Genomic DNA, 27,488 nt, shown 5'->3' on the forward strand with positions numbered 1-27,488 from the left:
CACCTATGCAAAAAGAATGAGGAGGACTTGTGGCACCTTAGAGACTAACAAATTTATTTGAGCATAAGCTTTTGTGAGCTAAAACCCCCTGATTTTAGTAGGGGTCTGTGCAGCTGTTGCACTCTGGCAGCGGGCAGCTGCTTGCAAGGCCTAAAAAGGACAGACAATGCACTTGGAAATCAAAAGGAAGGAAGCAATTAGGCCCCGATCCAGTGATTGGGTCCACATGTGCAGAACCCAGTGCCGTGCAGTGGCAGAAGGAAGCGGCTTGCTAGAAGTTTTGCTTCTCGAAACTCCGTGGCTATGATTCTTTTTCAAATATATGAGTCAAGAGAATGTACTCCCTGGGGTGGGGTTAAATCTTGCTCCAGAGCAAGGAGAAGACTGGGTTACTAATGCTAATTAATAATTAGTGGGTTAATTATTAACTAGCAAGGTAGTATCAGAGACTGGAGTTTCAGAGTAGCAGCCGTGTTCATCTGTATTTGCAAAAAGAAAAGGAGTACTTGGGGCACCTTAGAGACTAACAAATTTATTTGAGCATAAGCTTTTGTGAGATGCATCCAATGAAGGGAGCTGTAGCTCACGAAAGCTTATACTCAAATAAATTTGTTAATCTGTAAGGTGCCACAAGTCCTCCTTTTCTTTTAGAGACTGGAGTGGATCTTGGAGCTCATCTCCTGTAAACACTGGAGCCTATGGCCTCCCACTTCATTTTGGCCAGGGGATAGTTACCGCCTCCTAACCAGGAAGCATCTTCAAGTCACACTATGCTGTGTGGGAGAGATCATTTTTCCATTGCAGTGAGCGTGGGATGATTGCAATAGTCACGAGTGGAGAAAATGCAAGTGTGATTTCGTTGGGATTGGTCCTGCTTTGAGCAGGGGATTGGGCTAGTTGACCTCCTGAGGTCTCTTCCATCTCTAATCTTCTATGATTTTATAGTGTCAGGCAGGTCAACTGGCCTCAACCTAGTGCCAATTAAAGCTTCATGGCATGCCACATCACAGCTATTTTGTTTATGCCCACCATTTTAGAGGGATAAGGGGGTATTTCATGATTTAGAACCAGGGAGAGGAGAATTGCTGGATCCATTGTGGACAGAGCTTTGCAGGTCTTGAACAGCTACTAGGATGAACTGGTGTTCTCAAAATCCGATAAATAGCGTAGAGACCTGTTTGAGTAGAAACAGCCCCCTGAATGTTGTGCCCCTTAATATTGTGCCTACAAAAAAAAAATCCTTTGGCAATTCAGCCCAATGGCTCAGATGGACAAGCCGTCCCTAAAAATACCTCTACACCTTTATGGGAAGTTTCAGAGTAGCAGCCATGTTAGTCTGTATCTGCAAAAAGAAAAGGAGGACTTGTGGCACCTTAGAGACTAACAAATTTATTTGAGCATAAGCTTTCATGAGCTACAGCTCACTTCATAAGTAACTGATGTGGAAGTCAAATATCACACCTTACATTCACTGGGATCACTAGCAATGGGTTTGATCAAGAATGCCCATACAGCTGGAGAACCCTTAGCTTGGAGTTCTATGGATGGACAGTGCTACACAAGAGTTAGGTGTTGTCATGATGGATAGAGAACTACGCCGGCTGATAGAGGAGATGATCACCTTTGCACCACCAATGGAACTGGCAGCATTGTTAGGTCAAGATCTTGCCAGCAGCATTCCTGTAAAATTACCAGCGGCTTTGCCAACATTATCCCATAGGTTCTGCAGCTCCATTTCTGGTGGCTTATGCCTGACTGCTGTAGGTCAGAGATGCAATAATAAATGACGGTGCAGTGCAGTGATTTTACTAGCCCGCACTTTGGGATTATCGCATTCCTCACCAGGGGCCAAGACACTAATTACTAGAATCATGATTTTATTATTGGTTATTTTACTTACGACAATACTTTTCGGGCACCAAGAGCGTGAGTGAGATTGTACAAACACAAGGTGAAGCTAAATAATTTGTTCTGCCGGGGGAGAGAAGTAGCAGATTTTTTATATCTAGAAATAGAGTCTCATATCTCTGTGGCACACATCCAGGGTTTTTAGCCATGGTGGTGGGATATCTTGCAGGGCCAGGGAGTTGAATTTCTGATCCAGCAGAACAGAGTTGGAAGCTTCCTGGGGGAAAAGAGGGGAGCTTTAAAGAAACATTCAAGTACTTGGAGAGACAGCAAATGACAATTACTATTTATTATTATTTTGTATTAATATAGCCCCTAAAAATTCCAATCAAGATCCCATTGGCAGGGCCGCCCAGAGGGGCAGGCAAGTGGGGCAATTTGCCCCAGGCCCCGCAGACAGGGCGGGGGCAATTCTGGTGGCAATTTGGCAGCGGGTCTTTCCGTCCCTCCCTTCCTCGTCGGCAGCTCTTCGGCGGCAGCTCAGTTGCTCCGCTTCAGTCTTCAGCGGCAATTCTTTTCTTTATGGAAGGGGCCCCCAAAATTGCTTTGCCCCAGGCCCCCTGAATCCTCTGGGCGGCACTGCCCATTGGAGTGTGTTGTCTACAAACACATTGTAAGAGCAAGTCCCTGCCCAAAAGAACTTACAATCTACATAGACCAGACAGACAAAGGAAGCATAACGATCCCCATTTCACAGATGGAGAACTCCACCATAGGAAGATCACATGGCTTGCCCCAACTCACCGTGGAAATCTGTGTCGGAGCGAGGCATTGAAGTCAGAGAGCCCCACCTGGTGCCTTAGTCACAAATCCATCATTCCTTGTGCCAGGCTAATTGACAAGGGGGACAAAAAGCTAAACCGGCCATAAACAGTAGCAACAACTGTTGTGTGCCAGGCTAATAGGGGAGCGCCTCTAATCAGGTCACTGAAATATAGTACTGGAGAGGGATTTATAATTCTGAGTTTTACTGGTCCTGTGAGATGTATGGATATGTACACAGTGTCAGAGTCCCCGGGGGATGCTCAGGAACTGCTCCCTACGAAGCCAGTCAGGACTCTGGGGGAGCCTCCTCTCTCTGAGCAAACTGTCTCCAGGGCAAGAAGCTTACACAGCTTCGACCTTCCTGGGGCTGACCTCGGAGCATTCAGCATCCCCTCTTTACACCGTGCGTTTCCCACAGCGAGTCTGCACTGGTGGGGCTCCTGGGGAAGCCAGAGGGCCCTGCACCCCCCAACTCCGCACTCAGACATGACTCTCAGCCAGCCAGTAACACAGAACGTTTATTTGACGACAGGAACACAGTTCAAAACAGAGCTTGTAGGTACAGGAAACAGGACCCCTCAGTCAGGTCCATCTTGGGGCCAGGGAGGCCTGACCCCAGGTCTGGGACTCCCTCTCTTTCCCCGGCCAGCTCCAAACTGAAACCCCCTCCAGCCGTCTCCCCCCCAGGTTCCTCCTCCAGCCTTTGTCCAGTTTCCCACGCAGAAGGTGTCACCTGTCCCCAACCCTCCTCCTGGGCTCAGGTTACATGTGCAGGTATCGTCCTGCAAGTGAAGTCACACCCTGATATCCCCATCACCAATGCCAACAGTCCCAGTAAAACTCCGATGCAACATTCCCAGGTCAATCCGCCCCACTCCCTGCCCCGTCACACAGGGTATTCCCAGAGTCCTGCTCCAGCATGCACTGGGCTCAGTGGGAAAATCTGGAATGGATTTCAGAGTCCTGGTGAAAAAATCTAAGGTAGATTACCCCAGCAATCTATAGACGATACAGATAACAGCCGTCATTGTGACAGACCAAAAGGGCAGGTAAAATGTCTTCAAATGAAAAAAAGGTAGTTGAAAGAGCAGAGAAATGAGGGCAAGCAGAAGAGTGTCGAATGGAGTGAACGGCAGAATACACAGCAGGAAGGAATCAGGCAAAGTACATGGCAAGAGATCAATCCCCTGGCAGCCATAATTAGAATGGCATTCAAATTACTGTGGGCAGATCATTAATCTAGGGTTTTGGCAGTAGAAATTAGAAACTATGAAGCATCAAAGAAGTGCCAAAGAAAGTGAGGTTACACTGCTGGGAGTCTGGATCTGCCAATCAACGCAAACCGGAGCTGGAGAAAAGTTTGTTCCAAATCACAGCATTGTGTACGTTGGTTGATGTCGCATTCAGGATTTTAGAGGCAAGTTAGCATGGGCAACTTCGAAAGGTTTCGGAAGAGCTGAGCAAATAATTGATTTTGTGTTTCAGTGGCGGAACCACTGCGGGGGGAGAATGTGGTTCATTTTAAAGTAAAGCAGAATTTTTGATGTTTCTCAACTAAATGAAAAACTGCAAAAAAAAAAAAAAAAAAAGGAAATCCAGGTGGGTCAAACAAAACGTTGGGGGGAGGGATAGCTCAGTGGTTTGAGCATTGGCCTGCTAATCCCAGGGTTGTGAGTTCAATCCTTGAGGGGGGCCATTTAGGGATCTGGGGCAACTATGGGGGATTGGTCCTGCTTTGAACAGGGGGTTGGACTAGATGACCTCCCGAGGTCCCTTCCGACCCTGATATTCTATGATTCTATGAAATGCTGATTCAAATCAACATTTTTTCCAACCTGAAAAAGTTGTTTTGAAACTGTCAAAACGGTTGTCATTTCCAAAACGTTTTTTTCAGCTGAAACTGCCAAATTTGACCTGAACTAATGAAGTGTTTTAAATGCCTTGAAAAATGCATGGTTTGGTGAATTTACTATTCGCCAGAAAAATTGCTCCTTGCTCTAGTTTTAAGTTACTGATCATATTTTTTGTATCCCTCTGATTCAAAAGTCACTGGGGGGCCCAGATTTCAGACAGTCTGGGCAACCAGAAGACCTACCGAAGAGCAAGTCTCTACTACAACTGGGATCCACGCTCTGAGACTGATCCACCGGCAGCCGATTTAGTAGGTCTAGTGAAGACCCACCAAATCGACTGCAGATCGCTGTCCAATCAACCCCTATACTCTACCCCAAATGAGAAGAGTAAGGTGAGTCGATGGGAGATTTTCTCCCGTCAACCCCACGCGGTGTAGACCCCGCGGTAACTCGATCTAAGGTACGTCGACTCCAGCTACGTTATTCACGTAGCTGGAGTTGCGTAGGGTAGGTCAACTTATAGGCGCCGACTCTGTGGGTGCTCTGGGGCTGCAGCACCTGCAAAGAAAAATTAGTGGGTGCTCTGCACCCACTGGGAGCCAAGTTCTCCTCCCCAGTGTGTGTGTGTGTGTGTGTGTCTAGGAATCAGGACTCCTGGGGTCTATCCCAACTGCGAGCGGAGTGGGGTCTAATGGTTAGAGCAGAGAGCTGGCAGGTAGGATTCCTGGGTTCTAGTCCAGGATATGCAATTGATTCATTCTGTGACATAGCTCGTTCTGCCTTGTCCTCCTGTGACATGTGGAGCGCAGAGACCTGCCCCAGCCCTTCCCTTCCGGCTGGGTGGTGCAGGAATTAATGGCCGTAGAGCCTGGGCTCTAAGATCCTGGAGCAAAGCGTCCTGGAGAAGGAATTTGTTCCCCAAGCTTGACTGGCTCCCTGCCCCATCCCTCCCTCCATCAATCAGAACGAATCCCTCATGGCAGAGCTGTTGTCTGGTTACCCGCAGTGCAGACCCAATCTATTGTGTCCTGGCTGCTGTTCAGCTCAGGTTAACAGCATGGTCTGTTTCTGTGAACTCCCCCAGAGCTTTCGAATGGAAGTGAGAGTCTTCTTCACATCCTGCTCTAAACTGTGAGTAGTGTCGCTCTGTGGCTGTTGAACAGCTGCTGCATTCCTACCCCAGAGGTGGCATCATTTCAGTGCTGGGTGGGTGATCCCTGTGTAGTGTTGTTGAGTGCTGTTGCACATCAGCTATGCTCCATCCAGAGCTGTCTGCATTTCAATGCCAGGTGAGTGATCCCTGTATTGTGTTGTGGGGGGGAGGGATAGCTCAGTGGTTTGAGCATTGGCCTGCTAAACCTAGGATTGTGAGTTCAATCCTTGGGGGGCATTTACAGATCTGGGGCAAAAATTGGGGATTGGCCCTGCTTTGAGCAGGGGGTTGGACTAGATGACCTCCTGAGGTCCCTTCCAACCCTCATGTTCTATGATACGCTGCTGCGCTCCACCCCAGAGGTATTTGTATTTCAGTGCTGGGCGAGCAATCCATGTGTTGTTATGCAGCTACTACGCTCCACTCCAGAAGTGGCTGCAATTCAGTGCAGGGTGAATGAAAGTCCATGTCTCATTTTGCAAAGCATGGGTTCTCCAAGCAAGGGTGCTGTCTGTCCCATGTTCCTGCTCAATAGACTCTGGATTCTTAGCATCAGCGGAGCTACATTTTGAGCCGTGGTGGAACCAGGAGGCAGCTGGGTCATTGGTGGTTCCACCTTCAGTTATACCTATTGGCTTGAAAAGGCGCCACACGTATACCTAATGGCTGGCGAGGGGGGCAGTTGCCCCCCGGCCCGCTATTAGCTCTGCCACTGATTCTTTTTAAATGTTCATTGCGCTGCTTCCACCAGCCACTTTGATTTCATTTTGTTTTACAGACCCAAGCAAAATGTAAGCGGCAACCTGGCCAGAAGCAGATCCGTGTAATTGAACAGACTCATCCAATTACTGAGCCTTCCCAGAGCCAGGTGCTGCCCTCACGATACATCAAACCTAGAGGACCTGCTAGGCTCCCAGTAGATGTAGCCTAGAGCCAAACGCAGGCCAGGCAATGTGGCTTCGCCCATGGAGTTCAGGTCCAGGGATTCAGTAGGGAGTAAATGGCCAGCACTGGATGCTTCAGGTTTTGGTGCCCACCCAGAGACGGCTGGGGGCTGATTTTCAATTACACACCTGTGGCTGGCCCAGGCCAGCTGACTCCAGCTCCTGGGGCTCGGGCTAAGGGGCTGTTTAACTGCGGTGTAGCCTTTGGGGCTCAGGCTGGAGCTTCGACTCTAGGACGATGCGAAGTGGGAGGTTCCCAGAGCTCGGGCTCCAGCCCAAGCCAGAACGTCTGCACCACAGATAAACAGCTGCTCAGCTCAAGCCCCGTGAGCAGGAGTCAGCTGGCCCGGGCCAGCCGTGGGCACGTAACTGCAGTGTAGACACACCCTAAGTGCCCACAAGACCCCTGGGAGCTGCGGGTATTTAGCACCTCTGAAATCTAGGCCCCAAGTGTCTCAACGTGGGCACCCAAAGTTAGGGGCCATTCAAAATCTTCTTGCTAGTGTCTTCCCCCACCCCACACTGCTCCTCGGACGTTCCTATTAACTGCTGGAAATGGCCCACCTTGATTATCACTACAAAAGGTTTTCTCTCCCTGCTCTCCTGCTGGTAATAGCTCATCTTAAGTGATCACTCTCCTTACAGTGTGTATGATAACACCCATTTTTTCATGTTCTGTGTGTATATAAATCTCCTCACTGTATTTTCCACTGAATGCATCCGATGAAGTGAGCTGTAGCTCACGAAAGCTTATGCTCAAATAAATTGGTTAGTCTCTAAGGGTATGTCTACACTACGAAATTAGGTCGAATTTATAGAAGTCGGTTTTGTGGAAAGCGTTTTTATACAGTTGATTGTGTGTGTCCCCACACAAATGCTCTAAGTGCATGTAGTCGGTGGAATGTGCCCACAGTACCGAGGCAACCGTCGACTTCCGGAGCATTGCACTGTGGGTGGCTATCCCACAGTTCCTGCAGTCTCTGCCGCCCATTTGAATTCTGGGTAGAAATCCCAGTGCCTGATGGGGCTAAAACATTGTCGCAGGTGGTTCTGGGTACATATCGTCAGGCCCCCATTCCCTCCCTCCCTCCAGGAAAGCAAGGGCAGACAATCATTTTGGGCCTTTTTTCTTGAGTTACCTGTGCAGACGCCATACCACGGCAAGCATGGAGCCCGCTCAGATCACTTTGGCAATTAGGAGCACATTAAACACCACACGCCTTATCCAGCAGTATATGCAGCACCAGAACCTGGCAAAGCGATATTGGGTGAGTAGGCGACGTCAGCGCGGTGACGTGAGTGATGAGGACAGGGACACAGACTTCTCTCAAAGCACGGGCCCTGGCAATGTGGGCATCATGCTGCTAATGGGGCAGGTTCATGCGGTGAAACGCAGATTCTGGGCCTGGGAAACAAGCACAGACTGGTGGGACCACATAGTGTTGCAGGTCTGGGACGATTCCCAGTGGTTGCAAAACTTTCGCATGCGTAAGAGCACTTTCATGGAACTTTTTGACTTGCTTTCCCCTGCCCTGAGGCACAAGAATACCAAGATGAGAGCCGCCCTCACAGTTGAGAAGCAAGTGGCAATAGCCCTGTGGAAGCTTGCAACGCCAGACAGCTACCGGTCAGTCGGGAATCAATTTGGAGTGGGCAAATCTACTGTGGGGGCTGCTGTGATGCAAGTAGCCAATGCAATCAAAGATCTGCTGATATCAAGGGTAGTGACCCTGGGAAATGTGCGGGTCATAGTGGATGGGTTTGCTGCAATGGGATTCCCTAACTGTGGTGGGGCCGTAGACGGAACCCATATCCCTATCTTGGCACCAGAGCACGAAGCGGGCGAGTACATAAACCGCAAGGGGTACTTTTCAATAGTGCTGCAAGCACTGGTGGATCACAAGGGACGTTTCACCAACACCAACGTGGGATGGCGGGGAAAGGTACACGACGCTTGCATCTTCAGGAACTCTGGTCTGTGGGAACGGCTGCAGCAAGGGACTTACTTTCCAGACCAGAAAATAACTGTTGGGGATGTTGAAATGCCTATAGTTATCCTTGGGGACCCAGCCTACCCCTTAATGCCATGGCTCATGAAGCCGTACACAGGCAGCCTGGACAGTAGTCAGGAGCTGTTCAACTACAGGCTGAGCAAGTGCAGAATGGTGGTAGAATGTGCATTTGGATGTTTAAAGGCGCGCTGGCGCAGTTTACTGACTCGGTTAGACCTCAGCGAAACCAATATTCCCACTGTTATTACTGCTTGCTGTGCGCTCCACAATATCTGTGAGAGTAAAGGGGAGACGTTTATGGCGGGGTGGGAGGTTGAGGCAAATCGCCTTGCTGCTGGTTATGCACAGCCAGACGCCAGGGTGGTTAGAAGAGCACAGGAGGGCGCGGTACGCATCAGAGAAGCTTTGAAAACCAGTTTCATGACTGACCAGGCTACGGTGTGAAAGTTCTGTTTGTTTCTCCCTGGTGAAACCCCCCGCCCCTTGGTTCACTCTATTTCCCTGTAAGCTAACCACCCTCCCCTCCTCTGTTCAATCACCACTTGCAGAGGCAATAAAGTCATTGTTGCTTCACATTCAGGCATTCTTTATTCATTCATCACACAAATAGGGGGATAACTACCAAGGGAGCCCAGGAGGGGTGGTGGAGGAGAGAAGTACCAGGAGGGGTGGTTGAAGAGGGAAGGACAAGGCTACAGAGCACTTTAAAAGTTTAAAACTTTAAAACCTATTGAATGCCAGCCTTCTGTTGCTTGGGCAATCCTCTGGGGTGGAGTGTCTGGGTGGCCAGAGGCCCCCCCACTGCATTCTTGGGCATCTGGGTGAGGAGGCTATGGAACTTGGGGAGGAGGGTGGTTGGTTACACAGGGGCTGTAGCGGTGGTCTGTGCTCCTGCTGCCTTTCCTGCAGCTCAACCATACGCTGGAGCATATTGGTTTGATCCTCCAGCAGCCTCAGCATTGAATCCTGCCTCCTCTCATGACGCTGCCACCACCTTTCAGCTTCAGCCCTCTCTTCAGCCCGCCACTTACTCTCTTCAGCCCACTATCTCTCCTCCCGGTCATACTGTGCTTTCCTGCACTCTGACATTGTCTGCCGCCACGCATCGTCGGTGCTCTGTCAGTGTGGGAGGATAGCATGAGCTCAGAGAACATTTCATCACGAGTGTGTTTTTTTCGCCTTCTAATCTTCACTAGCCTCTGGGAAGCAGAAGATCCTGTGATCCTTGAAACACATGCAGCTGGTGGAGAAAAAAAAAAGAGACAGCGGTATTTAAAAAGACACATTTTCTAGAACAATGGCTACACTCTTTCATGGTAAACCTTGCTGTTAACATTACATACACAGCACATGTGCTTTCGTTCCAAGGTCGCATTTTGCCTCCCCCCACCACATGGCTAGACCCTCCCCCCTCCCCATGGCTAACAGCGGGGAACATTTCTGTTCAGCCATAGGCAAACAGCCCAGCAGGAACGGGCACCTCTGAATGTCCCCTTAAGAAAAGCACCCTATTTCAACCAGGTGACCATGAATGATATCACTCTCCTGAGGATAACACAGAGAGATAAAGAACGGATGATGTTTGAATGCCAGCAAACATACACTGCAATGCTTTGTTCTACAATGATTCCCGAGTATGTGCTACTGGCCTGGTGTGGTAAAGTGTCCTACCATGGTGGACAGAATAAGGCTGCCCTCCCCAGAAACCTTTTGCAAAGGCTTTGGGAGTACATCCAGGAGAGCTGCAAATGCCAGGGCAAATTAATCATTACACATGCTTGCTTTTAAACCATGTATGCTATTTTAAAAGGTACACTCACCAGAGGTCTCTTCTCCACCTGGCGGGTCCGGGAGGCAGCCTTGGGTGGGTTCGGGGGGTACTGGCTCCAGGTCCAGGGTGAGAAACAGTTCCTGGCTGTTGGGAAAACCGGTTTCTCCATTTGCTTGCTGTGAGCTATCTACAACTTCATCATCATCATCTTCCTCGTCCCCAAAACCTGCTTCTGTGTTGCCTCCATCTCCACTGAAGGAGTCAAACAACACGGCTGGGGTAGTGGTGGCTGAACCCCCTAAAATGGCATGCAGCTCATCATAGAAGTGGCATGTTTGGGGCTCTGACCCGGAGCGGCTGTTTGCCTCTCTGGTTTTCTGGTAGGCTTGCCTCAGCTCCTTAAGTTTCACGTGGCATTGCTTCAGGTCCCTGTTATGGCCTCTGTCCTTCATGCCCTGGGAGATTTTGACAAATGTTTTGGCATTTGGAAAACTGGAATGGAGTTCTGATAGCACGGATACCTCTCCCCATACAGCGATCAGATCCCGTACCTCCCGTTCGGTCCATGCTGGAGCTCTTTTGCGATTCTGGGACTCCATCGTGGTCACCTCTGCTGATGAGCTCTGGCCAGCGTGGCAAGCTGCAGGTGACCATGCAAACAGGAAATTGAAATTCAAAAGTTTGCGGGTCTTTTCCTGTCTACCTGGCCAGTGCATCTGAGTTGAGAGTGCTGTCCAGAGCGGTCACAATGGAGCACTCTGGGATAGCTCCCGGAGGCCAATACCGTCTAATTGCGTCCATAGTACCCCAAATTCAACCCGGCAAGGCCGATTTAAGTGCTAATCCCCTTGTCTGGGGTGGAGTACGGAAATCGATTTTAAGAGCCCTTTAAGTCGAAAAAAAGGGCTTCATCGTGTGGACGGGTGCAGGGTTAAATCGATTTAACGCTGCTAAATTTGACCTCAACTCCTAGTGTGGACCAGGGCCTAGTGTGGTTGCAGTTCTACATCTTTATACCCATGGAGCTTATTCCGCTTCTCCTATAGGAATAGCGATCCCAGGACTAGCACTCCTACACCAGCATAACTGCCTCAACACAAGGGTGCCTCACTTTCACTGTACTGGTATAGCCAGTGGCTCAACCCTTCTATCGGATGCCTGGGCTTCTGACTCTGAAAACATGGTCGTCATCTTCTGTAACCTTGACATAACTCAAGCATAGCATGTGACATTACAGCAGGAGCTGCTGTTTATAAATGTAGTACCTTCCCCGCCTGTATGGTTGTCATTCCTGACTCTCTCTCTCTCTCTCTCTTTTCAGGCTCTCTGTGAGGCTCTTGCTATGGGAAGGAGCAGCCTGGAGAAGAGTTGAAGCTTTTAAACTTTGTCAATATTTTTAAACTTGTAGATTCCCTACCATTGGGGTGTTGGGGTGTCCAGGTGGAAGGGGTGTCAGGGTGGAAGGACTGTCTAGCCTGTGTTATACAAGAAGTCAGACTTGATGGTCCAATGTCCCATTAAATTCTGCGAAATTATGTAACTGGAAAATGGCCCTTCCTGAGACCCTGCACTGGCCTCACCCGGCATCTCGCCAAGCCCAGACCGGCTGTATGTTCGCAGGCACGTTTCTTCCAAACCAGAAGTGGGAAACGTGATAGGCTGTGAGGCCAAGGCCAAGGGAACCATCGAGAGCTCACCAGGGCTGGACGATCCTCAGGGCTTCGGGAAGAGAGGATGGAGCAAACCCCTCCCTTATTAGGGAAAATGAGGGCCAGTGAAACATGCCCAGGGCTAGGGAATATAAACGCCAACTCAGGAAAGGTAAGGACACCGTGAGGCAGGGTCTGATCCTGTGCAGGGAAGAGCCCTGCTCCAAGAACACATCCTGTCTCGGTGAGTAGAGCAGTGCCATCAGTCTGTCCTGCAGTCAGGCAGTGCCCAGCCTCCAGATATGAGCTACAGACAACTCAGAGTCCTGGCAGCAAAGCTGAGAGAGAGCATCTCTCTCAACTCCTGTCCTGCGCTGCTCTCCAGATCCCCTCACACACTGATGTTCGTCCTCTCCCATCTCAGCCAAATCCCAGGGGAATCTGTGCTCGGGGCCAGGCTGGGACAGAATCTGTCCTGCAGCTTTTGAGTCATGGGCACAAATCCACTTTCTGCTTAAAAAATAATTCCAACTTTTCAGTGGCTGGGGCTGAGTCCCAAAGAGCTGAGCAGAAGGGCTGTGAGTTGCAGGCAGGTGGAGATGCTGAAGGGCTGCGAGCCCCAGACCCGGCGCAGACGCTGAAGGGCTGCGAGCCCTGGGCCCCGCCTAGAGGCTGAAGGGTTGCGAGCCCTAGGCCCAGCCTAGAGGGTGAAAGGCTGCGTGTCCCGGGCCCAGCCTAGAGGCTGAAGGGCTGCGAGCCCCGGACCTGGTGCAGCTGTTGAAGGGCTGTGATCCTCGGGCCTGTTGCAGCCAGACATCCTGGGCCCTTTCCAGTGTATCAGCTGGGGGAGAGAAGAGGGGGTGCCACCTCAGTTTGGAAGGGAATTTGTTATTCAAAAGTATCTGCTCAAGATGAAGCAGTCATTGGATTAGGGTTGTTGGCTTGAGCTGCACAGCCTCAATTCTCCCTTCCTTTCTCCATCATCCCCAGGGCTACTGGCTCCGGCTTTGTCTCAAAATTAGGCAAATAATAGATTCATAGATTCCAGTGACAGAAGGGATCATCTAGTCTGGTCTTCTGGATAGCACAGGCCAGAGAGCTTCCCAAAAATAATCCCTAGAGCACATCTTGTCGGAAAACACCCAATCTGGATTTTAAAATGGTCAGTGATGGAGAATCCTTGGTAAATTTACAATCCTTGGTAAATTATTCCAATGGTTAATTACCCTCACTGTCAATCATTTACACCTTTTTTCCAGTCTGAATTTGTTTAGCTTCAACTTCCATGTTATACCAATCGCCGGTAGATTGAAGAGCCCATTATTAAATATTTGTTCCCCATGTAGGTACTTGGAGACTGTAATCAAATCACCCCTTAACCTTCTCTTTGTTAAGATAAATAGATTGAGCTCCTTGCCTGTATCGCTATAAGTCATGTTTTCCAGTCCTTTAATCATGCTTGTGGCTCTTTTCTGAACCCTCCAATTTATAAACATCTTTTTTGAATTGTGGATACCACAACTGGACACAGTAGGGATCACACTGGTGCCACTACTGAGGTACAGTAACCTCTTTACTCCTACTCGAGATTCCCCTATTTAGGCATCCCAGGATCACTCTAGCTATTTTGGTCACTGTATCACACTGGGAGCTCATGTTCAGCTACTTATTCACTTCTACCTCCAAATCTTTTTCAGAGTCACTGCTTCCCAGGATAGAGTCCCCCATCCTCTAACTAAGGCCTACAGGTTTTGTTCCTGGATGTATATGTTTACATTAGCCATATTAAAATTAGGGCTGTCAAGCAATTAAAACAATTAATTGCGATTAACTGCGCGATTCAAAAAATGAACCGTGCGATTCAAAAAAGAATTACGCGATTAATTGTGCTGTTAAACAACAATAGAATACCATTTCTTTTAAATATTTTTGGATGTTTACTACATTTTCAAATCTATTAATTTCAATTACAACACAGAATAAAGAGTGTACAGTGCTCACTGTATATTTATTTTTGATTACAAATAATTGCACTGTAAAAAACAAACAAACTATTTTTCAATTCACCTCATACAAGTACTGTAGTGCGGTCTCTTTACCATGAAAGTTGAGCTTACAAATGTAGAATTATATATATATATATATAAAAAAAACTGCGTTCAAAAATAAAACAATGTAAACCTTTAGAGCTTACAAGTCCACTCAGTCCTACTCCTTGGTCAGCCAATCGCTCAGACAAACAAGGTTGGTTACAATTTGCAGAAAATAATGCTGCCTGCTTCTTGTTTACAATGACACCCGAAAGTGAGAACAGGTGTTCGCATGGCACTGTTGTCTCTGGCGTTGAAAGATATTTTCGTGCCAGATACGCTAAAGATTCATATGTCCCTTCATGTTGCAATCACCATTCCAGAGGACATGCTTCCATGCTGATGATGGGCTCTGCTTTTGATAACAATCCAAAGCAGCGTGGACTGATACATGTTCATTTTCATCATCTGAGTCAGATGCCACCAGGAGGTTGATTTTCTTTTTTGGTGGTTTGGGTTCTGTAGTTTCTGTATCAGAGTGTTGCTCTTTTAAGGCTTCTAAAAGCATGCTCCATACCTTGTCCCTCTCAGATTTTGGAAGGCACTTCAGAATTTTAAACCTTGGGTCGAGTGCTGTAGCTATTTTTAGAAATCTCACATCGGTACCTTCTTTGCGTTTTGTCAAATCTGCAGTGAAATCTTAAAACGAACATGTGCTGGGTCATCATCCGAGACTGCTATAACATGAAATATGTGCAGATTGTGGGTAAAACAGAGAAGGAAACATACAATTCTCCCCCCAAGGAGTCCAGTCACAAATGTAATTGATGCATTATTTTTTTAATGAGCATCATCGGCATGGAAGCATGTCCTCTGGAATGGTGGCTGAAGCATGAAGGGGAATATGAATGTTTAGGATATATAGCACGTAAATACCTTGCAACGCTGGCTACAAAAGTTCCATGCCTTCTCACTTTCAGGTGACATTGTAAATAAGAAGCAGGCAGCAGTATCTCCCCTCAATGTAAACAAACTTGTGGGTATGAGTGGGGGGGCTGGGGGTGGGAGTCAGCACTCCTGGGTTCTATTCCTGGATCTGTGAGGGAGGGATGTCTACTGTTTAGATCAGGAGATGGAGAGTCAGGACTCCTCCTGGCTTTTCAGCTGACTCCTTGTGTGACTGAGGGCAATTCCCCGCACCCCCCCGTGCCTCAGTCATACGGGGATAATGACACCAACCCAGCTCCTGGGGGTTGGGGCTGGATTCATTCCAGTCTATACAGCACCTCTGAGGGAGGTGCTAGGAAAGGGCAGGACATAAGTAACCAACAGACACAAATGGGATGCACCATGTGATTCTCTTTCTGTCCCTAGCGCATGTGACTGTGGACCCCAACACAGCCAATGCCTACCTGCTCTTGTCCCGGGATCAGCGGAGCGTGAGGGTGGGCAACCAGAGGCGGGACGTCCCCAGTAACCCCAAGCGGTTTGACACGTGCACCTGCATCCTGGGCCGGCAGCGGTTCACAGCCGGGATGCACTACTGGGAGGTGGAAGTGGGGGACAAACCATGTTGGACACTGGGGGTCTGTGAAGAGTGTGTGAGCAGGCAGGGAATATTCATGCCCTCACCAGCGACTGGTTTCGGGACGGTGTGGCTGCACAATGGGGATGAGTATGCAGCGCTCACTTCCCCCCTGCCCGAGCTTATGCTGAGAGCGAAGCCTCGGCAGATTGGCATCCTCCTGGACTTTGAGGCCGGAGAGGTGTCCTTCTACAATGTGACTGGCAGCTGTCACATCTACACCTTCAGTGGCATCTTCTTGGAGCCCCTGCGGCCATACTTCTACCCGAGGGTGCGGGCAGGCAGCCTGAATGATGCCCCTCTGACCCTCCCACAGGGAACACAGCAGCCATGAGCCAGTCACAGCCGCCTTGGCACCTTGGGCTTTCAGGACTTACCAATGAAAGGCTTTCTTAACAACACATAATTCACCAGCGGAACTTACTGCCACAGGATATTGAGGGGGCCAAATGTCTAGTGGGATTCAAAAAAGGATGAGACATATATATGGATGATCCAAATATCACCAGCTAGAGAGGGCAGGAGACACCAGGACTATAAAACCATCTCCACAGGGCAGGAGCCAGCCACTGACTACAGGGGGGCACATTCCCCAAAGAGAAGGTTATTCCATAATTACACACTGCAGGGTCTCTGGTACCTTTCTCGAAGCCTCTGACTATGGAGACAGGATACCTGGCTTTTGGGCGCTGCAGTGAGCTAGCACAGCAAATCCTGTGCTCTCTGGGTGCTGTTAGAGCAAGAAATTGGTCACTGAAGCTGATAATCAGGCACAGAGCAGGAGCACTGATCCACTATAAATGCCCCCACACTGCTAGACCTTCCTGCACAGCCCCAGTAGGGGAGTCTCCATCCAGCATTGCCATTCCCCAGCACTGGAATGCAGAGTCAGCAGCATCTGCAGGGAGGCCTATGGAACAGGAGGGGATGGGTGAGAAGACCTGAGGGCCTTGCTCAGTTTGCAAAGAATCCAGCTGCATCATCTTTCGTAGGTGGTGTGGCTGGTGGAGACCTTGGGTCTCCGGCATGTCATGCTCCTGGCCTAGCCGCTTGGTTCAAGGTAGAGCATTGCTGCCTGTGTCCTGTAACCTCCAACAGCCAAGCTCCTTGGGGCAGCCATGGAAACATTGCCTTTGGCTACCTTTGTTTTAAAGGGCTCGGGGAGCATGGACACGAGGATGGAGTCGCGTGTCTGCAAAGGGCGGGGCCTGCCAACACGAGCGAGCCAGCTCCAATCGGCAATTCGCCTCTGACCTATTCCCCCTTCTAGTGAAATACCAAAGCCTTCCTTCCGCTGGATGCTTCTGAGCCCAGTCCAGCCCGTGGGCCAGAGCTGTCCACAGCCCTGTGCGTGTGCTGTCCCTGGTCTCACTGATGGTGTGCGTCAGCACGCAAACCCAGTGCAGACTGCAAAGCCTGTTGGCCCATAAACCTCAGCTCTCTAGGTCATTTTCTCCCACCAATAAACCATGCATTCCAATAGCCTTGTATAAGCTGGCAAAGCATCCCTTGTGATCTGAGAGCTGCGCACCCCCACCTTCTGGGGGAAGGGGGAGAGCTAGGAGATCCAGTCCAGCTGGAGCCGTGGTGCTCTCAGGACTCAGCACTCTCATGGGCCCTTCGTGTTGCATGTGTGATTCAGGGACTACTATGACTGTCTGAGGGAGCTGCCCATTCCCTAGCCCTGTGTGCACCTCTCTGTGATGGGACTTCACCCCAAGAAGCCAATGTGCTGCATGCAGCTAAATAGTCCAGCCCCCCTCCAGCCCCGGTAATGAAGGCAGAGTGAGAGGAATTTCACACACAGAGAAACCCCTAGACTGTTCCGAAGCTAGGCAGAGAGGGTGGGACAAGGGGGTCTCTGAGGCCCTCAGGCTGGGCCTAGCTCACTGCCATGCCCCTCTCAAGGAGTGGTTTTGTCTTCTTGACATATATTCACCCTAACCCAAATCATGACAGGTTTCAGAGTAGCAGCTGTGTTAGTCTGTATTCACAAAAAGAAAAGGCGTACTTATGGCACCGTAGAGACTAACCAATTTATTTGAGCATAAGCATCCGATGAAGTGAGCTTTAGCTTATGCTCAAATAAATTGGTTAGTCTCTAAGGTGCCACAAGTCCTCCTTTTCTTTTTCCTAACCCAAATGTATCCCATTGGCTACAGGGAGTTCCAAGCTCGGACAAGTTCACCTTGATGTCTTTCTCCAGCGGGCGGATGGTTGCAGAATCTCTCCTGGGTTGCAGAATTGCTCCTAGCCAGGGCTGGCTTTGATGCAGCAGCCTGGGGATGGTGCCCCATCCTAGCTGGGCAGGGCTCACGCCCTCCTTGCCTGGCCAATCCCATCGGGCTCCCCTTGAATATGTCCAGGACGCGATGGCTGCAGCCCTGCAGCCGCTGTACAGCCATGGGCACAGTAGGCCTCTGTGTGGGTGTTCGTCTGGCTCCAGGGCTGGGGAGGGAAGAGGAGACCCGGGAAAGAGCAGCAGCAAGCCGTTCGCTGAGTAGACAGGACTGGGCTGGCAGCTCCAGGTGCATTCCCAGCTCCGCGGAGAGGGACGTCAAGGCTGGCTGGACTGATCCCTAGATCTAGATCCCTAGAGGGCAGGTGCGTGCAGGGGTCTGGACACAGAGAATGGCCGACACCCTGTTTCCTGGCAACTGAGGGCCTGGGCCCTTCCCCCCCTGCAAGGTGAGACCTAAGGGTTGGAGAACAAGGGAATCAGGTGCCCTCCTGGCCGGGGAAAGGGACAAAGCCCAGAGGAGGAGGGGCTGGAGGGAGTTTCAGTTTGGGGCTGGCTGGGACATGGAGTGAAGGGCAGACGTGGTTGTCTGGCTCACTGACCCCCAAAATGGACCCAGCTGAAGGGTCCGGTTCTCGACACCTACAAGCTCTGTATTAGACCATGTTCCTGTCGTCTAATAAACCTTCTGTTTTACTGCGGGAAGCAGCGCGGGGTGAGGGATGTGCTGGCCACGGCTTCCTGCAGCCCCCGTTGGCCTGCAGTGGGGAACTGCGGCCAGTGGGATCCGCGATCGGCCAAAGCTGTGGACGCGACAGGTAAACAAACTGGCCTGGCCCGCCAGGGGGCTTACCCTGGGGGGCTGCATGCCAAACGTTGCCGACCCCGGTGCTACAGCAATCTCCCGCACAGCAATGGCTGTTACAAGACAGCATAATTTAGAACATCCCAGAGTCTAAAGCTCAGGTGTATTTGAGGATCTGGGCCAGTACTTGGCTGTTTCTATAGTAATGACCCCTGAGCAAGCAGTGTAATGTACATGCTTATCACTGAGCTTGTCCAGAGGCTGCATGTCCATCAGAATGACTAGATGTCCTGATGTGTAATAAAAACACTTGGAGTCATAAAAAATCAACCCAGCCTACTTTACAGGGCCTGAGCCTTCTCTCCCTGACAGCATCTGAGCAGTAGGAGAATGGCTAATACGGGCCACTGTTCTGGTTGTTGTATTCTATTTATAAAAGCATAATACTGGCCAGTATTATAGTTGCTGTATTCTGTTATAAAACAAGAACAAAACATAGAAAAATAAAAAATACAATTTAATGTTTTGAATTAATTTGGGGAAAAGAATTTACAGCACAATACAAGAATTTAAAACATTTAAAACATTCCTTTCTTTCTCTCCAGTATTTTCGTGTCTTTTGTTCCAATTTTGGGTAGCGGGAGCGAGTAGTATAAGAGCCCTACCATCAATCAAACATTAACCCCACCCCTTGACCCCGTAAGCCCTGCACACAGGTCACTGGAAGTCCCACCTCTTGGGAGTATTACTTCCAGGGTCAAGGTGGACACATGTCCGGAAGCAAGGTGTGTCATGTGACCCCTGTAAGAACTCCTCCCACTGTCCTCTGCTGATCAGGATGGATTCTGCCCCCACAGGAACGCTTTGAGAGAAGATTTGACCAATCAGGGGGAGTTCCGGGGTTTGTGTGACCCCTCTAAGAACTCCTCCCACTGCCCTCTACCAATCAGCAGGGGTTTCAGCCGCTGGGGACCACCCCGAGAGGAGATTTGCCCAATTGGGGGGAATTCTGGGGCAGGGTGACCCGTCAGGAGGTGGCTCGTGTGACCCCTCTAAGAACTCCTCCCACCACCCTCTACCAATCGCGATGGGTTTTGGCCACAGAGGACAGCCCCAAAAGGGGATTCGACCAAAATAGGGTGGGTTCTGGGACGGGCTCAACCACCCAGAAGAGGGTCATGTAACCCCTCTAAGGACTCCTTCCAATGTCCTCTGCCAATCAGAGTGCAGAACCATCACCTCATAAGTCCCAGCGCTGGGAAGAGGAGGCCATCTCTTACCAAGAAGACGTGTTTTAGAAATTGTGGAAAGGCTGAGAGGAAACGTGGACTCCTTTACCACCCCTGTGAGAACTTCAGACTTTGTTTTAGCCCCGAGGACCTTTGGAGTTGTGTGGAGAAAGCGCTACAGCAGCGACAGTTCTGAAGACGATGAGAGAGAAGCCAAGGGGATTCCTTTGGCCCAGCCATTGATGGATATACCAGAATCCGAACCTGAAGCCCAACTGCTCATGAGACACCCCCATGAGCATGGTGGCCTCTCGTCATCCGCCACCCTGGAGGAGGAAGGCGATCACGGCTTGGGGGAGGCACTGGCAGACAAGGTGAATGGAAAAGACATAGCTCAGGTACATGAATGATTAAGAAGCGACGGTCGATGATTGGGTGTAATGAGGTTAGGAACCAGGGGTTGTGTAAATCTAAAAACAAGGAGTGGGAACTTACGCTTGTTTCTTGTCTGAAAATCTCTCGACAGCTTGACGATGCCTTTCCAGAGGATCCGGAGGCCCTGGACGGCGTTGCATCAAGCAGCGAAGGTGAACCAGGCCCGCCTTGTTTTTGCTCGACGCCGCTAGAAATTGTTGAAGATGACTCCGAGGAGGACGGCTACGAGGAGTTTAGGAGGAGGCTTGGCATGGAACTCGCTGAGCCAGTGCCACATCACGAGCGTAAAAATGTTATGCGGACTATTGTACGCGTTGCTGTTTATGCTGTTCTTCATCACTGTCTTAGGGAAAAGCTTTTTGAAAATGGTGAGGGCTGTGTCATAGATGCCTCAGCCCAATGGCACCATGACTGTGTGACTTGGACTTCAATGGATAGAAACTGCAAGCTCTGGGACCTGTGTGCTGAGCTATGTTTGGAAAGCTTATTGAACACTATTATTGCCATAGGTTATGTTATGCAACGTCTGTGCCTAACCCAAGAACATTTAGCACAAGGGGTGACCTTGAGAAATGCTGTGCAATTCAGTGGAGACCCTGACCGTGTTTTAAAGAAAATGTCCAAACTGGAAGATGCCTGCTTACAGCGTTACATTGACCGTCTGGTCCACACAAAAAGTGACAGAACCCTGCTTAAGAAAAAGTCTATTTGTAAGAAATCTAAAAGGATTAATTGAGAGAATGATGAAGGGACAAACATGCAATATAAAACTTGGTCGCTGTACATTTTAAAAAATCGAATGAAAAGGGCTTTGTGATTATCTGTGTTATGTTAGAAGGTCTCTGGCCCTTAAGTGAGCTAAAAGTTTGAATGGAGCATCTGGGTTTGTTTTCAAGAAGCTGGATGACTTTTAAATGAAAAAAAAATGGTTTGTGAGAACCTAGGTCTTGTGTCTTTGTGTAAAAGAGACCCATTTACAGCAAAAAGCTGTGAAGTGGGAGGGGAACAAATCCTAAAAATGTGTTTACAGTGTAACCCTTCTGCCCATCAGAGTTGGCCACAACAGGGGCTGGATTCAGTATCTAGGAGTTCCCTCCCAGTAACACAATGCAAAACCGGGTCAAGCCCCCACCAGCGGGGCACTGAAGCTCCCCTATGACAAGTTGAAATCACTGAATACTGTGTTAAGTAGTAGGGGGCCTCAGAGCTGGGGCACCATGAACCCAAAGTGACGTCAGCTATCCAGTCTGTAACCAAACTCCTAATAGAATCAAAATTACCTCTGACATTACACCATGGAGAGAAAGTGCAATTGGTGTTTGGGGCCCTCAGAAGGGGGCTCACATCACCAGGCACAAACCTCCAAACTCTCTCAATTCACTGGGTTTTGGAATCCTTGTCCCTTGCCTAGCGAGAGCTACTTAGTTGATGGCGAGTCCCTCCATCATAAAAGGCCAAGGACAGTTCCACTGTCCTTGTTTCACATAATCAGGATAACAGCACTTTATTCTTCCTGCCCCAATAACAGAGAAACTGGGGATCCCACAGCAGCCAAAGTGACCATTTGGGCTCCTGTGGGCTCATGCTAGGTGGGGTGAGTGTCCTGTGCAAACGAGATCAGCTCCTGAAGTCCTTTTCCACAACTCACCACCAGATGTCAGGGTAGAGCTCATCCTGCCTCTGCTTACAACACGAAAACAAAACAGGGATGGTTCAGACATGTGTTTGAGTACAATAGAGTTGACTCATCCTGTTGAACTGAATGGTTTTAACCACACCCCCACTGACTAGCGAAGGTAACTGTGATTACTTACCCTTGTTGCTAGAGGGATAAATTTGATGGGTGTGCACCCATAGTAAGGGAGGTGGGTGGGTGAGTTCGGATTAATATGAAATGAAATAAAACCTCAGGAATTCGCAGATGCTATTGGGCAGTTTAAATATAATCCCTGGAGTTGGTAGAGCACTATTGGACAGTGAAAATGACCCAGGAACTGGCAGAACTCTACTGGACAGTTTAAATATGACCCAGGAGTTGTTTGAATGCTATGGGTCACTCTTTCTAGCAATTCAAAGCCATTAAAAGTTTAAAATACTCTATTTACCCAAAAAACCCAAAACAACCAAACAAACCGCCCCCCCCACGGGTCTAACCCAAAACTGAAATGTTTGAAGGGTTCACAAATCTTCCCCATGCTTTAGAACAATCATTTGCTCGAAAGACAAATTTTTAAAAGCTGTGGGTGCTTATTATGGTTGTGATACAACCATTTTATTTCAACCCCCCACCCCAAACTTTAAGCATGAAAGAAACATGTTTAAAAAACAAGCCCCAAAGACATTTACTGAGATCTGCAAAGGGTCCCCACTTGGAAATGGGTACAGTTACATTACGGATTGGTGATTTACTGTTTAATGCTGTAAGAAGGCCCTACAGAAAAATGTATTTTAACTGAAAGGAAAAAAATGTGGCCAAAAGCAGCTCGGTTGTGCAGACAGCTTAATTTGTTGGATCATACTAAAGAAGGTCTGTATTAAAATCACAAATGAGTTTGATTCCCCATAGTTTAAATTCCAGGGTCTTGCTAATTAAGAGGTCTCTTGGGTTTGGTGCTGTTTCTCTCCCTCTCCGTGTGAAAGTTGCAAGCTGCTAATTGTGTTAGTACATCCTAGACAGAGTCTGTTCTCAAAGCAACACTTTGTAACAACAGAAACAGCACACAGAGACTCCCCGCCCTTTTGTTGTATTTATCTGGCTTTGTTAACAATTGTGCTTTAAAATAGAGATAGAGGATGTATGTGGATGGATGCTTGGTGTGGATAATAACTGAATGATCAGGGAGGTGCCAGCCTAAGAATCCAGTGTCCGTCGGCCAAAGAAGGCGTCAACCAGAGGACCCCCGGAGGGCAGACTGGAATCCACCCAACAGCCTCAAGGATGGGAGAACCGAAGAACAAGACGGAGCCGTCAGGAATGTGCCATCTGCTGATTGATTCAGCAACAGCATGATGAAGCAATTCCCATAGGGTGGCATAGGAATAAATTCCTATAAAAATGGACTCTAGAAATGGAAAACTTTGGGGTCTGATTCTGCAAACCAACTTCCAGGAGCGTCAGATGTGCATCTGACAAGGCCCTGCTCCCTCCTCGTGTCCAGGCCACCTGGCCAGTGGCTTGGCATGAGCAACTCTAAGGCTGGTAACTATGATAACAACCTTGCAGAACCTCTGTGTGTGTGTGTGTGTATGTGTGTGTGTGTGAATAAATATGAAATTGAATGGAATGTTATAGCTATAACTAACTGCTTACTATGATTCTTTCTGTATGCACAATAAATGTGGCATTTTGCCTTTTCCCTTTTAATAAGATCCTGCTGGTTTTTATTTTCTTGGTATAACAAATTCCCCCATCCCAGATCACAAAAGGGAATGTTAGGGAGGGGTGCCTAATGTCCTTAAGTAGCTATTATTTGAGAGTTGTAGCGATCAAATCAACCTGCTAGCTCCTATTTTGAAGTCTGTTTGAAACAAAGGCTTAGGATGGTGTAAAAACCTCATGTATTTTGGAGACTCTTTCAACAGAAACTCTCTTGAATGGCTGCTGGACTGCAAAAGGAGCCATGCTCCCTGTTTTTAACTCTGAAAATATATATTCTATTATATCACTCGTTGGCCATGCTGTCTTAGTAAATAATGGTGCCTATGTTTTTTGCAGTGTGATCTGTTTAGCATGGAACCAATCACTTTAAACTGCATTTCATCACCGGGCCAAGGTAAAAACCAGTTTAACTGTAGTTTTGCTTAATAACTTCAGGTATTACACAGGTTGGATAGGGATTTGGGGGTAATACTAACTAACATTTTTGCTTGTTCTTTAATCCAAAGGCCCAAACACATATGGGGGTGGGGTGGGGGGTGGGGCGTAACTTTCTGCAATTGGCTTTTAAATGCATGTGGGTTTATTGAAAAGTATTTTGTTGCAAACTGTGTTTTAAACTCTCACTCTCTCTCTCTCTCTCTGTGTAAAAAAACATAGGTGGTTTTTTTTTTAAAGTATATGGCTGCAAACTGATGGTAATGGTGTGTTTCAAATTAACAGGGTGCTTTTTTAATGTGCAAAATGTGTTTTAAACTGGATTTTAAAAGTTGATTTTAAGTTACTTTATAAAAAAATGTGTTGGATAATGCCAAACAAGACATTGTCTGTTATGCCTGAGAATATTGGATAACATGGCTATAAAAAGCATTGCAAGATACACATGTCTGGGCTTGTTGAAACACATTTTGAGCAAGGCTAGGTATGCCCAAGAATTTAAATGTATTTTTTAGAAAATTCATCACCATCCGGTCGTTTTGCACTAAGTCATTAGAATACAATTTTAAAATCCTGTCAAAAGATAAACCCTTGCTCTGATGATGTAAGAAAAACACACAGTGATAGCCGCAGGCGACAGAGCGGGGGTCTTGTAATTGTCTATTGTGAAACACAATGCCTGTGGCATTTTTGTTTAAACATTTCATAATGCTTTTAGGAAACAACATGCTCTTCGGGGGGTGCCCGTATGAGTCTAAAAACTCTCCACGGTTACGCTCCGCCAGACACAAGGCAAGCCAGTGTTCACCAGGTTGGTTGTGTGGATGCGCGATACAAACCTAGGGGTCTCTGAGACAGCTTGTCGCCAGGGAGCCAAATCACAAGGGAACACATCTAAGAAATTCTTTTTTGTGTAAGGCACCTTTATAAGACACACGAGAGCTGCACGGTGTCCATGTTCACATATGGTCAAGCAGAACGTCTCTCCTCTGATTTCTCTCTATGATGTTGTCAAAAACCCCATGCACGATCAGATTGATGGTGATGGTTAAAGCCTTCCCAAAACGTATTTCTGCTCTCAGGTTCCCGGTTTTAATCAGGGAATAGTCATCGGTGCATTCCTGGTCGGGAGACAGGTCAAAGGCAAACAAGGTGTAACCCTGTGGAAACTCCTCACAGTCGATTAACAGAGAATGATCTGTCATGTGTTTACCAGTGTCTGTACCAGATTCATGTATTCTCTCACGCAGCATCCTGCCTCGAAGTCTGGTTGCAGAGGCTTGGTTGGTATCTGTTCACCATCCACATATAAGGCCACAAAATTAATATCATAATGTTTAAAATGAAAGGGATTTTTAGTGTAACTTCCACTCAAGGCATAAGATAAACCCTAGGACAAGCATTTTGGGTAACTGTCCCAAAAAACAGGTTCTCCTGGTTATTGACCCTGCTGCCCACGGGGATGCTAAACACTTTCATTCCCACACGGTCCACGGGATATTTAGCATTTGTGGTAAGCAGGGACTCCGCGTGCCCCAGACGAACGCTCAGGGCCACCCGTACTTTCTTCACAAAAAGCGGTGCTGATACAATGCGCAATTTAAAGCCTTCAGCTGCACTGCCGATTAAACAGAAAGCATCTTATCTGCGCGTCAGTTTAAATTTTCACATCCACTCCGTTCAACAAATGAGACGTATCTGTTCTGATCTGTCTTTATTTCAATGGTAATGGTATCGATGTGGTGTTTTCTGACAGGAATGTGATGAGGTTTATCGTAGGTGATGGTGACAAACTCATTGTTCCTTCCTCAGACAGGGACACAGTGTAATAGGGGAACAGAAAAGTCCCTCACAAACTGGTGTTCTACAATATCTGTGTGCAGATACAGGGAATTAACTCCCCCTGTGATGTCTGCCCAGAAGGGGAATTTTTGGACGCTGCGCTTGGGGCCCAAACCTAGAATGTTAGCTAGCTCCCTGCTGGTAGAAAACATAAAAGTAAAATCAGCGGATTTAAGGCTAACTTTTCTACCCACAGGGTCATCGTTCATGACCACCTCAGGTGGTGGGGGATGACGAGCCACGGTACTGTTCATATGATCCAATCATTCGGGTATGGACGAGTAATAACCTCGTCGTAGGATAAAACTCTATGCCGTATCTTCAAAGGTGATTTCAAAAGGGGTGTCCTCGTTGATAGCGTTCCAGCTGTGCGGGTGTTGTATTTCCACTAACCCCACCTCCCAGGCACCCGGGAGATCCAAGGGCTTAATTAGCTGTATTGTAAAGTTCGAGCTGGTGTTTTGAGGAAAAACTGCAGAGCTGGCATTGCTGGGCAAAGTCATGTAAAACCCGCTGTCGCTCATTTTTCGCTCCCTCAGTCTTTGCAGGAGGAATCTTTTTGTTTGTTTGTGTCTAAACGTCAGAATTGAGAAGCTTGCACCCAGCTGGTAAATTTATCGCCCCCCCGCAAACCATTTCACCAGTAGCTGCTTTTTTCTCCCTTTTCCTTTCTCTGCTAGAACTTTTTCGATCCTGCAAATCTTGTCTTGTTTGGGGTTTACTTTTTGTAAATCTTCAGGGTAAAAATATCCAGTAACTGTCTCACTCTCGTAATCTTTTAATCGGTATACAGGTCTCAGGCTCCTGGTTCAGGCTTCATCCACTATAAATATCTCATTGGTAAACGTCTGTTCACAACCTTTTTCAAAAGCTCCTTTGGTTTTAGATGCACCTTTTCTAAAAGGGGCAACAACCAGTTTTATTTTAAAACCGTTTCTATCAACCGGTTTCCATATCTTCAGAGAATTGGAAGGGTTAACATCGGCGGGTCTGGTACGTAGAGTTCTGTAAAAGCTCTGGTTGTAACTCTTCATAAAGTCAGGTAACAGGTCAATGTGGCGAAAGGCGTTATGGGCTGTAAAATATTGCCACATCCTCCACATCTTTTTCAAGTTCTGTTCAAATCGCTCCACAACCCCTGCTTTGACTTCATTATCAGTAACAAAAAGCGTTAACGCTGTGCCGTTTCAACAATCTGCTAAAAGGTTTGTTTCAAAATTCTTTCCACCGATTAGTTTGTCATTTTTGAGGCACGCGACCTTGGCTAAAAATAGCTTCCAAGGCCTTGGATTCCTCACCGCTCATCTTGTCTTTTAGGCCTAAGGCCCAGGCATATTTGGATAGAATGTCTATCACTGTTAAGATGTATTTAAAACCACTGTTGTGTTTGGAGAAGCGGTGCATACGGACCAAATCTGCCTGCCATTGCCCGTCCACATCTGAAACAACGGTCC

The sequence above is a fragment of the Lepidochelys kempii genome, chromosome 20, assembly GCF_965140265.1.
Source record: "Lepidochelys kempii isolate rLepKem1 chromosome 20, rLepKem1.hap2, whole genome shotgun sequence".
Lineage (NCBI taxonomy): Eukaryota > Metazoa > Chordata > Testudines > Cheloniidae > Lepidochelys > Lepidochelys kempii.